Source organism: Arachis ipaensis, chromosome B01 (assembly GCF_000816755.2).
Source record: "Arachis ipaensis cultivar K30076 chromosome B01, Araip1.1, whole genome shotgun sequence".
In the NCBI taxonomy this organism is placed as follows: Eukaryota; Viridiplantae; Streptophyta; class Magnoliopsida; order Fabales; family Fabaceae; genus Arachis; species Arachis ipaensis.
In genome coordinates this window covers 62,673,563-62,678,973 of record NC_029785.2, presented here as the reverse complement: position 1 = coordinate 62,678,973, position 5,411 = coordinate 62,673,563, and positions in this window count along the sequence as shown.

The window sequence follows — 5,411 nt, the reverse complement described above, 5'->3', positions numbered from 1 at the left end:
CATGTTCCAAAATACATTCTTCAAGCAAGTTTGTCACAAAATTTTTTTTTTCAAATTGGTAGGGTGCCCTAAAAATAATTTTTCTTGGAAAAGAAATCATCACCCTAGCCCAGTGGAGAGGATCCGGTGCGCCCATTCGTTGCGCGAGGCAAGGAGCCAGACAGCACTCAAGACCCACACACCACTCATCCGCCAACACGGTCCGCAAACCCAGCACTCCCAGACGAACCGCGCCCCGCACGCCAAGACGCGTGCAGGCAAGCGGAAGCATACGGGAGGGCCGAGCCAACGCCGCTGGGCAGGTTTCAAAGGAAGGGACAAAAGAGACTCGAGGGACAGCCCGAAGCGTGAGGTGCTTCGGACGATAACCGAACAGCTGCACCGTCTAGATAAAGCCACACGCACAACCCACACACCGCTCATCCGCCACCACGGTCCGCAAACACAGCACACCCGGATGAACCGCGCCCCGCACGCCTAGGCGCATGCAGGCAAGCGGAAGCATACGGGAGGGCCGAGCCAAAGCCGCTGGGTAGGTTTCAAAGGAAGGGACGAAGGAGACTCGAGGGACAGCCCGAAGCGTCAGGCGCTTCGGACAATAACCGAACAGCAGCACCGTCTAGATAAAGCCACACGCACAACCCACACACCGCTCATCCGCCACCACGGTCCGTAAACACAGGACGCCTGGACGAACTGCGCCCCGCACGCCTAGGCGCGTGCAGGCAAGCGGAAGCGCACGAGGTAGCCGAGTCAGCGCCGCTGGGCAGGGTTCGGGGGAAGCGACAAAGAACATTCAAGGGACGGCCAGATGCGTGAGGTGCTTCGGGCGATAGCCGAACAGCCGCACCGTCTTAAGCAACACGCCCAACCCACACCGCATCGGGCACCGTCGTACGTCGACCCTAGACGTAGGGCAAGCACGACACGTTGCCCCTCCGGAGTGGACACGAACAGGTAACCGTCTTCCGCAACGTGCCCCCTCAAAGTGCTGGGACGAGCACATCGCGTTGCCCCCTGCCCACGACACCCGCTGCCGCACGCATATCCATCATCCGCGTCGTGCGCCACACTAGGCCTGGCCAAGCGTTGGGCTGCGCAAGCCGTGTTGCCCCTCGCGGGGGCGCACAGGCCACCCGCCGTTCCCACGTCGTGCTCGGACTTGGGATGATCCCCCTAGTCCTGGGCCGAGCACAAGGTGTTGCCCTGAGCGTGTGCCCAAGGCACAACTCCACCACGCCATGCTCCCTAGGTGGTGCCTAGGTGGGCCGTGCACGGACGTGTTACCCTTCTTGTTGGTCCTTCGGTGATCGGGGTTCGCCGCAGCCAGACGCCCGTGCTCGACCTTGGACCCGGGGCGGGGGACCCCGGCGGCACACCACAACCACAACGTGCTTGCTAGTGTGCCTAGGGGATGGCAAGGCAACGTGCATCTTGCTGGCATTGCGCCCAGCAAGCCTTTGGGCAACTCGAGTTTCAGAAGCACGACACCCCTCCCCCCATAATAGGCTGCCGAGCCATTACCAAAGTGCCACGGGTAGACATCCTTTTCCGTGAAGAGACAAACTCAAGGAAAGTGCTCTAGAGGTCGAATTTTGACGCCGTTTTTTGCAACAACCTCTAGAAAAATAAGATCTTTCCATCCTCCAAATTTGGTAAATTTACACCGTGTGGATTTTTTTGACGATTTTTTTACCGCCCGGAAAGCCGGAAATTCAAAAAAAATGAAAAACGGAGCAAACGTGCGATTTTTGACCTGGATTTTTTTGTGCAGCCTTCACATAATATTACCAAGGTTCCCTCAAAATTTCACGAAAAATGCACGAGCCAATTCTGAGATATGAAAATTTGGCTCCTCCGTTGCAACGCTCCGAGCCATCGTTGCAACGGCGGGTGCCTCCGTTGGGGGCGGGGGAGCCCGGCGGCACACCACAACCACAACGTGCTTGCTAGTGTGCCTAGGGAATGGCAAGGCAACATGAATCTTGCTGGCATTGCGCCCAGAAAGCCTTTGGGCAACTCGAGTTTCAGCAGCATGACACCCCTCCCCCCTATAATAGGCTGCCGAGCCATTACCAAAGTGCCACGGGTAGACTAGCAACGATGCAACGAAACCAGCCAACGATGCACCTAACCCAACATCCGTTGCAACGCGCCTTGCCTCCGTTGCAATGCGCCCGGCCAACGTTGCAACGTACCCTGCCTCCGTTGCAACGCGCCCAGCCAACGTTGCACCGCCCCCAGCATCCGTTGCAACGCCCCCAGCCAACGTTGCAACGCGCCCTGCCTCTGTTGCAACGCTCCCAGCCAACGTTGCAACGCGCCCTGCCTCCGTTGCAACGCGCCCGGCCAACGTTGCACCGCCCCCAGCATCCGTTGCACTGCCCCCAGCCAACGTTGCAACGCGACCTGCCTCCGTTGCAACGCGCCCAGAATCTGTTGCAACGCCCCCAGCATCCGTTGCAACGCCCCCAGCCAACATTGCAACGCGCCCTGCCTCTGTTGCAACGTCACCAGCATCCGTTGCAACGCGCCCTGCCTCCGTTGCAATGTCACCAGCAACCGTGGCAACGCACCCTGCCTCCGTTGCAACGCCTCTAGCCAACGTTGCAACGCCCCCAGCCAACGTTGCGACGCGCCCTGCCTCCGTTGCAACGTCCCCAGCTTCCGCTGCCACGCCCCCAGCCAACGTTGCAACGCGCGCAGCATCCGTTGCTACGACCCCAGCATCCGTTGCAACGCGACCTGCCTCCGTTGCAACGCCCGCAGCCAACGTTGCAACGCCCCCAGCTTCCATTGCAACGTCACCAGCATCTGTTGCAACGTCACCAGCATCCGTTGCAGCGCGCCCAGCGTCGGGTCCGTCCCCAGCAACTGACCAGTCACTATGCCTGGTCACCGTGATGGGGTACGCGTGTACTGGTACCCATGGGAGCGAGACAGCAGTGGCTTCTTTCCGTCCTGCAGGGTGCCTGCTCACCCTTTCCCGGGCGCGTCTTTCTGCGGGGACCACGTTCCGGGCCTTGGGGTGTCCCGACCTCGCTGGGTGCCAGCTCTCCGTTGCAAAGCGACCTGCCTCCGTTGCAACGTCGCCGGCCAACGTTGCAACGCACCCTGCCTCCGTTGCAACGCCTCCAGCCAACGTTGCAACGCCCCCAGCCAACGTTGCAACGCGCCCTGCCTCCGTTGCAACGTCACCAGCATCCGTTGCAACGTGCCCTGCCTCCGTTGCAATGTCACCAGCCAACGTTGCAACGCGCTCAGCATCCGTTGCAACGCCCCCAGCCAACGTTGCAATGCCCCCAGCTTCCGTTGCAACGATCCCAGCATCCGTTGCAAAGCGACCTGCCTCCGTTGCAACGTCACCGGCCAACGTTGCAACGCACCCTGCCTCCGTTGAAACGCCCCCAGCCAACGTTGCGACGCGCCTGCCTCCGTTACAATGCCCCCAGCCAACGTTGCAACGCCCCCAGCTTCCGTTGCAACGTCACCAGCATCCGTTGCAACGTCACCAGCATCTATTGCAGCGCGCCCAGCGTCGGGTCCGTCCCCTGCAACTGACCAGTCACTATGCCTGGTCACCGTGATGGGGTACGCGTGTACTGGTACCCATGGGAGCGAGACAGCAGTGGCTTGTTTCCGTCCTCGCAGGGTGCCTGCTCACCCTTTCCCGGGCGCGTCTTTCTGCGGGGACCACGTTCCGGGCCTTGGGGTGGCCCGACCTCGCTGGGTGCCAGCTCTCCCTCGGGCAACGTCCTTCCCCGGTTGACCGTGTGCCGGGTCTTGCTGCCTCGGAGAGGACCAATCATCGCGCGTAGTGCTGGCATTGCGCCCAGCAATCCTTCGGCCAGGTCGAGTCTGAGCAACTGGAGACGCCTCCGTATAATAGGCTGCCGAGCCATTACCAAAGTGCCACGGGTAGACTAGCAACGATGCAACGAAACCAGCCAACGATGCACCTAACCCAACATCCGTTGCAACGCGCCCTGCCTCCGTTGCAACGTCACCAGCATCCGTTGCAACGCGCCCTGCCTCCGTTGCAACGCCTCCAGCCAACGTAAAGAGGAAAGGTCGTTTTTGACCGGGATTTTTTCGTGCAGCCTTTAAAAAGTATTCTTAACGCCCTGACAAAACTTCAGGCAAAACTCACGAGCCAATGGTGATATGTGGAAGTTTGGGTCCTCCGTCGCAATCGATGTGGCCGACCGGCCTGAATAGGCCACGTGGCCGTTCTGTCCGACATGCTCAACGAAACTCCTCTAGGGGTCGAATTTCGACGCAGTTTTTCCCAAGCACCTTTCGAATATACGAGATCATTCCGTCGACGAAATTCGGCCAAGGCACACATGCTGGCCGTCGACACCCGGGCAGGTGCCCGTGCAGGCCTTGTCTATGCCTCGCCCGGGAACCCCCGCGGCTCAGTCGCAGTCGTTGCCCAGTCTCCGTTTCATGGGCCTTGGCCTGCCTCGAAAAACCTCGTCCTTTTCCGTGAGGAGACATACTCAAGGAAAGTGCTCTAGAGGTCGAATTTTGACGCCGTTTTTTGCAACAACCTCTAGAAAAATAAAATCTTTCCATCCTCCAAATTTGGTGAATTTACACCATGTGGATTTTTTTTTGCCGATTTTTTTACCGCCCGAAAAGCCGGAAATTCAAAAAAAATGAAAAACGGAGCAAACGTGCGATTTTTGACCTGGATTTTTTTGTGCAGCCTTCACATAATATTCCCAAGGTTCCCTAAAAATTTCACAAAAAATGCACGAGCCAATTCTGAGATATAAAAATTTGGCTCCTCCGGCAACGCGCCCTGCCTCCGTTGCAAGGCTCCCAGCCAACGTTGCAATGCGCCCTGCCTCCGTTGCAAGGCTCCCAGCCAACGTTGCAATGCGCCCTGCCTCCGTTGCAAGGCTCCCAGCCAACGTTGCAATGCGCCCTGCCTCCGTTGCAAGGCTCCCAGCCAACGTTGCAATGCGCCCTGCCTCCGTTGCAAGGCTCCCAGCCAACGTTGCAATGCGCCCTGCCTCCGTTGCAAGGCTCCCAGCCAACGTTGCAATGCGCCCTGCCTCCGTTGCAAGGCTCCCAGCCAACGTTGCAATGCGCCCTGCCTCCGTTGCAACGCGCCCGGCCAACGTTGCACCGCCCTCCTCCGTTGCAACGCTCCGAGCCATCGTTGCAACGGCGGGTGCCTCCGTTGCAACGAAACCAGCCAACGATGCACCTAACCCAGCATCCGTTGCAACGCGCCCAGCCTCCGTTGCAACGCGCCCGGCCAACGTTGCAACGCACCCTGCCTCCGTTGCAACGCGCCCAGCCAACGTTGCACCGCCCTCAGCATCCGTTGCAACGCGCCCAGCATCCGTTGCAACGCCCCCAGCCAATGTTGCAACGCGCCCTGCCTCCGTTGCAACGCT